Below are 12,034 nucleotides of genomic sequence, written 5' to 3' on the forward strand. Positions count from 1 at the left end.
CCCTCGCCGCCCTCGCACTTATTTTTACCTGATCCGCGTCTTTCAAGTTGGTACCACTTCACGACTTCGGGCTTTGGTCGGGTAACTGCGCTTTCAACAAAATAAGCCGCACTAAAAAGCGATACTAACCCCCCGCCCGCCCCCTCGGGGATTTCGCTGATCTGCTTTTCTCCGGGATTTTGCGGAATAGGTAATTACAGCGTCGTGTAATCTCTGAGATGTGTCCCAGCTACACCTCACCGGAATCTCCTCGCCTTGAAAGTACTTTTAATCTTTGGATTAATCCCTTGCGGGGGAGATAGTAACGCCAGTGTAAAGTCTCCTCTCTTCTCATTATTCATTTTACATTTTTAGACTTTCATTTCTCAAACTTGAATAATGAGTTTTTCATCTTTGTTTTAATATTATGATTATACTTCATTTATTAGTCTATTGATGTTTTTCTTTTAAATTTAGTAATGAAAGAACAGTATATAATTACATTTTTGAAATTTGAAAATTCTTTCGAAAATGTCATTTCAATTTAAAAATAATTGTAAGGGGACTTACTGACTAACAGGATTTAAAACTTAAGGGGTTTAAAAAAACTATGAAAACAATTTTTTTTTAAAAAAAAAGTGAAAAAAAAAACATTTAAAGAAAAATATTGTAATATTTTTTAAAATTTTCATGTATCCCGAAAATGAGCCTAGAAAGTTATTCATGTAATTATTTTTGTAGAGTCATTAACTATCAGATTTGCCGTGGTAAGCGATAGTATGATGTTCTTCAGACGCTAAAGAAAAAGTGGTGCCTAGAATACCTATTCAGAAAGAGTGCGTACATCGTGTACGGTACATGTCAAAATATGGAGCTTGTATAGGGCCATAAAGGGCAGCCAATCTTCTAACACAAAAAAGTCACTGCCAGTTCTCAGATTCCAATTTCAAACCAAGAAGGCCCAAAATGTTCATAATGAGTGCTCTTCCGCAAAAAGAGAAAGAAAGAAAAATGAGTAAGTTTTTTTTTTTTTTTTTTTTTTTTTTTTTTTTTATTTTTAAATCAAAATATTACTTTCATTTAAACAACGTTTACATTTTTTAAAATGTAGCAAATATTTGTAAAAACCCGTTTCAAGCGATGGAATCGATATTCATCTCAATGAGCCTTAGTTGTGTCGAAAGAAGGTATACAAGAAAAAATAAAAGAGAAAAAAACCAAGTTTACATAACACACATTACATTTCTTTTAATACACAATTTTTCATCAATATAAATGAGAAGAATCAATGCAAAATGTGCACACATTTCAAAATCACAAGTTGAGAAACATTGACCCGTCGAGTTGAAAAATTAGAGCGTAGCAAAGATAGGAGCGGCCAGCTGTCAGCGCGAAAACGCGCACTGGCGCCTACAAACCTAACAGGGATACTTCACGCATTGCGCAATGCGTGAGGTATCCCTGTTAGGTTTGTAGGCGCCCATGCGCCTGGTTGCCCGCCGCGCTGTGGAGCGCCACGGCCCTTCAAGCAAGGAACTGTAGGTCTGTAGGCGCCGCGCCGCAACATGCCACGGCGCCTCATGCAACTATTTCACAACAGAGGTGTTGCACAGTATCAAACGAAATTGAAGACGCTCCAACATATTAAGAATGAGTGGCATCTGTTATGAGTGCGGAGCTTTCCTCGCAAAATAATCAAGATACTACGGCACAAGAAGAGAACGGTAGTCCAAAATCTCACTAAATTCTAGCATCCGTATTCAATACCATTTAGCATAATTTTTGCATTTCATTAGAGTAAAAAGTGACTCGATTCAAGCAGAGACATTCTTGACTATGCCGCCAAGAAGATTTTTTTTTTCCAATCAATAATAAAATAGCTGAATGGAGGCTGGTTTCTGCTTGATGCAAGTTACTTTTCCTTTTTTATAAGCATCTTTTCTTCATTAAACAATCATTATTTCCTTTATTGCTTTATAAGTGAACCTTCTTGGCGGTAAATTTAAGCAAAATACTTGAATCAAATCACTTTTTCCTCTTATGAAATTCAAAAATCTTTATAAATATTATTGAATGCAGATACTAGGACTTAGTGAGCTTTTTGACTTTCCATTTTCTCAAAAGGAACTTTATCCACTTTTACATTGTTTCTTAAGCAGCTTGTACGAGCACACCCGATCTTTCAATTCGCACATAGTTCCATTTAGCATATTAGCCAAATAGTGAACAACATTATAAAAAACGTAATTTAGGGACGGCCCCTTGTTGCAAAATTTAGTCCAATTTTCCTTGTACTACGGTGTCGCAACGGTATAAAAACAGGCGGTTCAAAATCATAAAGAGCATCTCCTCGGAAGGGGCGCTAGCGTAAATCAGCCAATTGCCGGGGATGTAAATAGCGCAATAAATCCGGGCGGGCCAGGCCGCGACGGAGTTCCGGCGCGCTGCCAGGGCCGGCGCCCCAAGTTGACAAAGCTAATTCGCCCATTTCTTAGGCGTAATTAAAAACGACGCGCCACGCGAGCAGCCGAGAGAGCAAAGTTTCTTCGCCGAGGTGCGACGCAGGGGACGCCGGCTCCAAGGAAGTGCCGGCAGTCGTAAAAACCATGATCCGGGAACGGAGGGGCTGCTGTCACGTCACCGCGGGAAACAAGGGTTTTCTACTCAGGAGGGGGTGAGATTCCCCGAGTTTGACAACGTGCGGTCGACGAAAAGGATCTAGCGTTGTTGTCGCGCATTTAGCGTAGAGTATCTAGAAACTGGAGGGTATACGATAAAATATGTTTGTATCAACCGTACTGCTCGTACAAAGTTCGTAAATGTATAAGTTATCCCTACTAAGGAGATAAAAAAATGTATCCGGACTCGCTTGATGCCTTAGTCAGTTTTAAATCCTGTTTAATAGTGGCATTCATTTTTTTCTGTGAGATAATATGGGTTTCTTGGGAAACATCATCTTAAAATATCTTGAAAATTTCAAGTTTTGAAAGGAACAAAACTATGGCGGGAAAAGCTGCTTTTCTGTTACACTGAGAGATTATTTCTTCAATTTGACGCGTTTCAATAACAGCAGTAGTCCTGTCTACATTTGAGAGAAAACTATTGTCTCGGGAGAGAAAATTATTCTTTCCAGAGAGAAAACTATCCCTCAGGTCGGGAGAGCATGCTATTCCCTCGGTCGGAGAGAAAACTATTCCCTCGGGAGAGAAAACTATTCTCTCCAGAAAGAAAACTATTCCCTCAGGTCGGGAGAGCAAGCTATTCCCTCGGGTCGGGAGAGAAAACTATTCCCTCGGGAGAGAAAACTATTCTCTTGGGAGAGAAACTATTCTCTGGGGAGAGGAAACCTTCCTCTCGAGAGCAAAAACTATTCTCTAGGGAGCAAAACAATTTAATATTTAACGGAATTTAACATAACCACCTTAATATTTATAAAACGCACATTACAGTTTTTTTTTTTTTTTTTTTTTTTCCTTTTTCTGGTGGGTTGCCCCATGCACTGCGACCTCTCGATCTATTGTGCCCAGTTGTTGGTTCCTGGTTAGTCCCAGAAGCCCTCCCCTTCAACAAGTTGGAGGAGAGTGCCTGCAACTAACTCAGGTGCTAGACAGTCATCCCAGGAGTTTATCTCCTCGGATGTCCTGTCTTTTCTTTTCCAGAGCTTCACAGTCGAAGATGATATGCTCTGCAGTTTTCCTCTTCTACCTCACACAGCCTACACTTTGGTTCATCCTTGAAGATACCCATCCTGTGCATGTGACATTACAGTTTTCCTTTAATGCATATTTTTTCCTATCAATTTAAATGAGGCTAATCCATGCAGGGTGTGCAAACAATTCAAAACAATGAGTTGAAAAACGCTGACTTTGCAAGTTCAAATATTAGAACCTAACTCAGAGCGGAGCGGCGCGGCGCGGCGTGCTGTCAACGGCAAACACGAACTGGCGCCTACAAACCTAACAGGATACTTCACGCGTTGCGCAATGCGTGAAGTATCCCTGTTAGGTTTGTAGGCGCCAATGCGTTTTTTGCGCTGGCCGACCGCCCGCCGGGTCGCGTTGCATTGTGCCACGGCACCTCAAGCAACTATTTCACAACAGAGGTATTGCACAGTATCAAACGAAATTGTAAGCGCTCCAACATATTCAGAATGACAGGCATCTGTTATGAGTGCGGAGCTTTTCTCGCAAAATAAATCAAAATACTACTGCACAAAAAGAGCGGTATTCCAAAAGTCCTAGCATCTATAAGTAATATCGTTTAGCATAATTTTTGAATTTCATTAGAGAAAAAAGTGACTAGATTTAGGCAGAAACATTCATAAGTATGCCATTAAGGAATAAATTTCATTCTGAATCAAGAATAAAATAGTTGAATGAAAGCTGGTTTCTGCTCGATGTAAGTAACTTTTCTTTTTACACAAGCATCTTTTCTACTTTAAAGAAGCATTATTTTCTTTATTGACTAAGGAAATCTTCTAGGTAGTAAAGAGCATAATTCTGTTTGAATTAAATCACTTTTTCCTCTATTGAAGTTCAAAAATAATACTAAACGTTATTGAATACGGACTTACTAAGTTTTTCGACTACCGCTCTTTTTTTGTCGTCGTCACTCGATTTAATTTGCGAGGGAGCTTCATGCTTTTGAAAGATATGCCATCAATCATGATACGTTGGGGTGCCTTCAATCTCGTATGATACTGTGCAATACCTCCGTGGCAAAATATTAGCTCGTAGCGCCGCGACACGCCGCACAGTGAATTGAGTCAATAGGAGAGGTTGGACAAAATTTGGAAACTTTATAAGCTTATAACTCCGTTTATACAAAACTTTGATATTTTTAAAGTATTTCTATTGGTTTCTCCGTGAAATTTTCTTTTAAAAGTACCCCTTAAAATTTATAATGTGACGAATTACACATCAAAATCTTCAGTTATAGACAAAAATTTCATGTCAGGACCCCATCTAACTGCTCCTTCATTGTGTCCCGGCGCCGTCGCGGATATCGTGCACAAGAACAATCTGAGCGCTTTTAGCTGAGGCAAATTGAAAAGTTTATCCGGTTCAGGTATAACAAAATGGGATTTTCTTGTGAGATGATTAAGTTCTGTTGCACTAAAGAGGTGCAGAGAGTCTCAGTGAATTTTCCCTCATGAAATTAACACTCTTACTTAAATACCAAAAATCTCAATTATATATTTTTATCGTTGGACCAAAGAAACAAAAATAAAAAAAGCAGAGCCTCATTCTTCCAAGACTTTTAACTTTGACAAAATCCAACAAAAGACAATTAACTTTGGGTCCAAATTGGTACGTGAACCAAAACTTTCCTGCCGAAAAAGCGTGTGAACGTAAACTGCTGGTTGAAAACAGGTGCGCGGACAAAAAAAGGTTGAGAAAATGTCCTATTACCACCTCTTTTGGCAAAATAATGGTTCAGTTGCACTGGTCGCAAAATCTCGTTTTGATGGTATGGGATGATAGGTTAGCAAAAATTAATAAGATCTGTCAAATAGTTTTGAATATTAGGTATAGTTTTTAAGTCCAATGTTAACGGAGATATTGCCCTACAAACCTCCATATTGAACATGAAAACTTAATGTTTGGTTAGATCTCATTATTTTTGACTGATCGAAAATCTGAAATAATCAAGGAACGTTTCTGTAACTAGCAGCGCACACGATCCATTCTCACCTGGGAGTGGAATTACGTAGAGCAAGTTCATCTGTGCGAGATCTTCGAGATGAATTCTGTGTCTGCTCCAAGCGCAGCTGTGCCTTTTTAATTCGTGGTTCTCCTTTTCCTTTTATGAGATGCTTTGAGAAACACATGTGGTCTGTATCAGCTTCAAATTTAAATCCTGAAATTAAAAAGAAATACCCTCACTAAATAATGACGGCGCAGAGATACAACTATTCGTGTTTGATGGATGTCCGTGTGGCATCTAAAAAATTGAAGGCGCTATGGCGCGAGGCGTGAAATCGCAATGCTCCGCCCTGTGCTGTCTATGATGTGTACCCTAGATTCGAGAGAAAAGTTTAAAAAGGTAGCCCGATTATGTCTCACCTATCTTCGGCTGCGTTACTTATGTGGCCTTTGAATCATCATTACAAGGAGGACAAACGAAAACAAACACAATATAGAAAGAGAGCACTTGGAAAGGTTGCGCGTTGATACCGATTAACGGCGCAGAGATACAACTATTCGTGCTTGATGTATGTCCATGTCGCATCTGCCAAATTGAAGGCGCAAGGTGTGAACTTGAAATGCCCCTCCTGTATATTACCAAAGAGGTGTCGCTCAGATTTGAGAAAAAAATTGCCAAAAGAGGCCCGAACACGTCTTCCATTTCCTTAGCGTCGACCCCCCCTTTTTCAATTTGACGTCTCATTGTTTTTTTCAGGATGTATTCGAAGATCTAAATCTAAATCTCGTACGTCCCGGCTCCATACAACCTGCTGGGGCAAGCTTTTTTGTATCTGGCAAGCCTCGGGTCAATTTGACCCAGCTTTGGTATGAAAGGGTTGAAAGGACGATAAAATTCGATATTTTTCACTGGAGAAAAAAACACATTGGATCTAGAGTCTAGACTCTTAAAAACATCGACAAGAAAAAGTACTCTTGATTCAATCAGAATCTAGCTTAAATCAAGAACCGAGCCTCTTAATTTAAGCGGATTTCGTTTTGATTCAAGCAAAAATCCGATTGAATCAAGAGTATTTTTTCTTGTCAATGTTTCCAAGAGTCTGGACTCTATTTCCAATGTGTTTTTTTCCAGTGTTTTTTTAGAAAATAGAGATTTTCATAAGAATTTGTACGTTTTTAGTTAACAAAATGTCGTCAACTAAATTAAGGTCAGTGTTTAACAAATAATTGAGATGCACATTGACACGCTAGAAACGCTGAAAGATCAAATTCAACAGGTTCGGATGTTTCGTAAGCACGCAAATCCAAGAAGGTGACGATTTTAAAATTCCTCGACCTAAAGAGAAACTTTTCGAAATCCTTTATGACCGGGCAACGCCGTTTTAAGCACCACGTAGATAATAAAGCATGATAGTTGATGGAAGAATGTTCAGGATCCGCCCATCCCGTGTAAGGGAAAGTTGTTACTTTGCGCCAATGGGTAAACACCGCGCTGATCTCAAATGAAAATAGTTGCTCGCCTTCTTAGAGGGGATCTCGTTTGGGCCGGGAAATGGCGGGGGCCGGTCGGGGGGGGGGGGGGCAGGAAAAAACCCCGACGCAACTCTCGGTGGTGCTTTTGTTCGGGGTGACACGGCGGCGGTGTTGTTAATTGCTGCGTAAACTTGTCTCAAGTCACCCTGATGCTCTTCTTGGAGTAACTAGCTTGGACTCTTCGCTCTAGCTAGCCCACTCTCTCCTCTTCTCCGAAAAAGTGGGAGGAAAATGTTTCATATTTGAAACCTTACGAGAAAACGTGTCCTATAATAAACGATGATAACCTCTATTGAAATTAACTACGTCGATAAGGCTCCGCTATGAGCAGGTTATTTACATGCATTTGCAGTTAAAATCTATGGGACCGAAGCAAATTTCCGTAAAAAAGCGGTTTTACGTTATGAACAAGTTCCGCTATGACTAGGTCTCATGTTAGATGTATCATTTTCGTCCTTACTGAATCCATCCAAGTGCTGGGTAAGCCACTCATCTTATTTTCCTACTTTCACCATTAAGAAGTGGATGAATGTTTTTTATTCACGACTAATCTAAAAGAGGCACACACGGTCGTTTCTATGAACAAATGAACGTGATTTCATTCGGAAGTTGCAACATCTACTAAAAGTATTTTTCTTTTGCACAAAAATACACGTTTATGCAGCCAACTGTCAAAAATCGAAATACGCACTTCTGCACTTTCACCATCGATATGGAACTGAGGTTTGTCCGGTACACACAACCAAATCATTCGGTCTGTTCAACCAAACTGATCGGTTTGTGCAACCGAACTATAGCAACCTCTTATAGTTCGGTTCAGCGGCCCGAGCAGTTCGGTTGAGCAGACCGAATGATTCGGTTGTGTGTACTGAACACAACCTGGTTCTTTATCATCCTAACTAGTTCGGTTTTACCGAAATTTTTGTTTCAGTGTGCATGACGACCGGCTTTTCTCGACCGATCATAAAGTAGCGCCCATGCAGATGACCACTCTCTCCCCGCATGGTCACTCCATTACAGACGGCCCCCGATGATATTTTGTCTCCGGCCACACAATCCTGATGCCGCGGCAGACGCGATAATGCGCGGAGCTTTAAATCTGGGGCCTGTCATCCCTCATCCCTTATCAGCGGAATCAACGCGCGCAAGCACACGAGGACGACGAACGGAATCTAATAAGCTGGCAGTCAGCATTAGAATAACCCCCAGCCCCCCTCCCCCTCCCCCCGCCACTCCAGCCATCACTTTATTGAGAGCTTCAAACGCCGGGGAACGTCCCGTCGACATCGACTGTCATGCGGCAGCGGTGACACACCTGACGGCCTCGATGCCAGATCTTGGAAAATCTAGAGACAAAGAGACCCTCCGCTATGCCGTCAGCGAAGAGAGCAGTAAGTGCCGAAATGGATCGCATTTAGCAAAAAAGAACCAGCACGATTTCAGTGTTTCCAAATCGTGCAACTTCTCATTTTCTTTTAAAAATACCTGATGTATGTGTAGTATTCAAATGTACACAATTATAATTCTTTAAAATTAATAATTTTTTGGTAGAAAGAGAAAACTATTTGCTATTCGAAGAGATTTTTCAGATAATTATGAAGAAGCAAAGTTTGTACAACATTGAATCACGCTGGTTCTTTTTTGCTAAATGCGATCCAATTAGGACGTATTCATTTTTAATCTCGCGGCGATTGCCATAATTCAACTTGCCGCCGGGCGATTAAATTTAATAAATACACTATTCGAGGGAACATCGAATCGCCTCCTTATCTGGCACCCGAGGGCCGCAGATGTCAGCTTGTTCCATTTTGAAAAGCAGGGATTGTACCTCGCTCACAGGAATTTTCCCGAATTTAGAACGAAAACAATCCACGGAAAAGGAGTTCCAAGTTGTGTATTTTAAGTTCCAATTTTTATACCGTCCCAAGATATTCCTCTCGCTAAAGGCCACGACAGCGATCGTGTGTTGCCCAGAGGCGGATCCAGCAATTTAACAACATCGGATCTCCTCCATTTAAACCTATGCTAAATAATCGTTTCTTGTCGGAGCACCTGACCCCTCCAAAAATCGATATACATCCATAGGTTTAAATGGAGAGAAGACAATGTTGCCAATTTGCTGGATCCGCTAATGGCGTTATTGCCTCTGTCGCGAGTTTATAATCCGCGCGGCTGTCCATTGATAACAGCTGCACGAATTGCGAGAGATGCAACCAACAATCGGGATCGTGGCCCGGAGGCCCTGATAAGTGCTATGTTTTCGGACGCCATCTTTTCGCTTTTAAACTCCTTTTTTTGTAAGGTTATAATATCGTCCAAAAGAACAATCCGAAAACATTGCTATGAGCTTAAACACACTCTCTAATTTTTATGAATGTAAGAATTAATATGTACATCAGAAGCTCATCGATCAGACATCGAAAACCAAATAGGATGCCAATAGGAGCTTGGATGTCCAACAGATTTACTTCGAGAATATGGCCATGGCAGAGGTGTGATATTTAGATTTTTCCGATACCTTCATACTTCCTAGTGATTTTCGAACCATTTTCCCTCTTGAACAACTCTTTTCGCTATATCATAAGTTTGTAACGACCCATTTACGTTCTTCAGTACCGATTGTGAGTTATCTCAAGAATCTACGGACTTCGGTGGCGTCGCGGCGCACAATGGAACGAGCCAATACGGGAGGTCGGACAATGTCCGGAAACTTTGAAAGCTTATACTTTCGCAAAGCAAAGAAGTTTAAGAGTGGTTTCATTGGTTTTTTCCTGAAATTTACATTCAGAAACACTCTTTTAAATTGGATTTGTGACGAAATAAACATCAAAATTCGAAATTTTAGCGAAAAATTCCATGTCCAACTTCTTCCATTAGCTCGATCCACTGTGCGACGGTAGCAACGACGACGCCCGATTACGAACCCTGTCATCGACACCCGCGAGTTACGTCACAATCTCCGGTGAATTGGCCGCGTTGTTGCCCGTTCGCGGGGGACCCCTGGTCTCTGATTGGTCCGCCGGTCGAGGCTCGCTCCGATTCGGCAACGCTGATTGGTCGATCTGGATCGGGACGCCGGACGCCTCTGCGACGACCTTAGATAATGTCCATAAAATTAGCCAAGGTTAACGTCATCGCCGCCGCGGTTTTCCCGGCCCAATTCGTCGCTCCTCTGACGTAAGGACGTATCTATATTTCCTCCTGAGCTCTGTTCTCCGTATATCTCCACGCTTTCTGGGGCTCATATGGAAATAGTCATACGCCCTTACGTCAGGGGAGAGGCGAATTGTTTTCCCGGTGGCTACGCAATCTGGTGGGTGCGTAAGAGCCCCTCCCCTTTACTTCGGTACGATGTTTTGGACTAAAATTCATCGATTTGCAATAAATATTATTGGAACAAAAACCACTGAAATTCTAACTCGAACTGTGTTGAGTGACGGGATGGTATAATAGTGCTGGGTCCATGGAAGAAGACGCATGAAATATTCCTAATTTGGACCGCTTTAAGCAGAAAGGAACCCAGCCATATCCTCTATCGCCAAATTTAATGGAACAATTTAAGTTTTTAAATGAAAACGCTTGCGCTGATTAGTCTGCAAATTTCAGTTACTTTTCTGCATAGTGCGAAGCAAATTCTTTAAAATTTCCATAAAAATCCGTAAAAGCAATCTCTTGACACAAAGACTTGTATTTTCAGCCCTTCATAGGGCCACACCCGATGCTATGCCGTCATGCGCTTCCGGCTCAATGCACCGTCCATCTTAATTGAGGGAGATAGCGTTTTTCAGTAAATTCTTAAAGCCTAAAGTAATTTCTGCCGTTATTTGGTGTTTATATGTTGTAAGCCAATATGGCATCTTATTAAAATTATACTGTAACTGAATAAATAAATGAGCAAAAAAAAAACAATATATTTTTCCAGTACTCGCATTCTGGCACACTGTTAGTGACTGTTTGAAAAGAAAAACCCGTTCGCTATCATGTATGCGCTTAAAATATATACGGCCGCAACAAATCCGCGTTGTCAAGAAGTGGGGGAGGGGGGGGGGTGGTTCGTAAAGCATTTAAAGATGTCATTAAACGGGAGCGCGAGGAGAGACAAGCCGCGGATGAAGGAGCGAAACGAGGCGATTATCAAAAATGGAAAGAGTGTTGCTGCTGAGGTATCGCGGGAAAAGCGGTGCATTGTCGGGACTGGGAGCGCCAGCGCGCGGTTGGTGGTCTAGGTCGTTCCAAGTCAAAGACTGCCGCGTTCGTTGTGTCATAAGTGAACTGTGAAGTAATAGTAGGCTTCATTTTGTCCGGTCACTTAATCACCCGTCCCCCGCCTAGTTGCCATAACTGACGTTTGTTTACGAATACCAGGGGCCGAATTTCGTCGGTCCTTCCACCGTGCTGAAATATGGCCCGGTTACACGATCAAATTCCCGTCAAATTCCGATCAAATGGAGCCTGCAATTGGCCTGCAAAAATTGATGGTAGATGATGGAGCTGTGGGGCTCATCCTTCATCTAATTTCCACACAACCGTGCTTATTTCATGCTTTTTTCAATCAACACGCTGTTTTAATTAATTTTACTCATCAATTTAGAAAACTCTCGACCGCCATCTTGGTCATAATTTTGATCGGAATTTGACGGGAATTTGATCGTGTAACCAGGCCAATATACTTAGGACGGGTCTCGACTGCACTTAAGTCCGGCTTAGCGCTTCTGATTGGCCGGTGGTGCGGATTGAACTCATCGATGGCTGTTGCACTCCGTGGGAAAAAGCCGACAAAATTCGGCCCCTGGACGTAAATTTTACTAGGCGAATTTCTGCGAGTGAGTGTGGTCGAATTTTCCGACCAGAAGGACAGGGTTGCAACCGAAGGAGGA

This window comes from Bemisia tabaci, chromosome 7, assembly GCF_918797505.1.
Source record: "Bemisia tabaci chromosome 7, PGI_BMITA_v3".
Taxonomy (NCBI): domain Eukaryota; kingdom Metazoa; phylum Arthropoda; class Insecta; order Hemiptera; family Aleyrodidae; genus Bemisia; species Bemisia tabaci.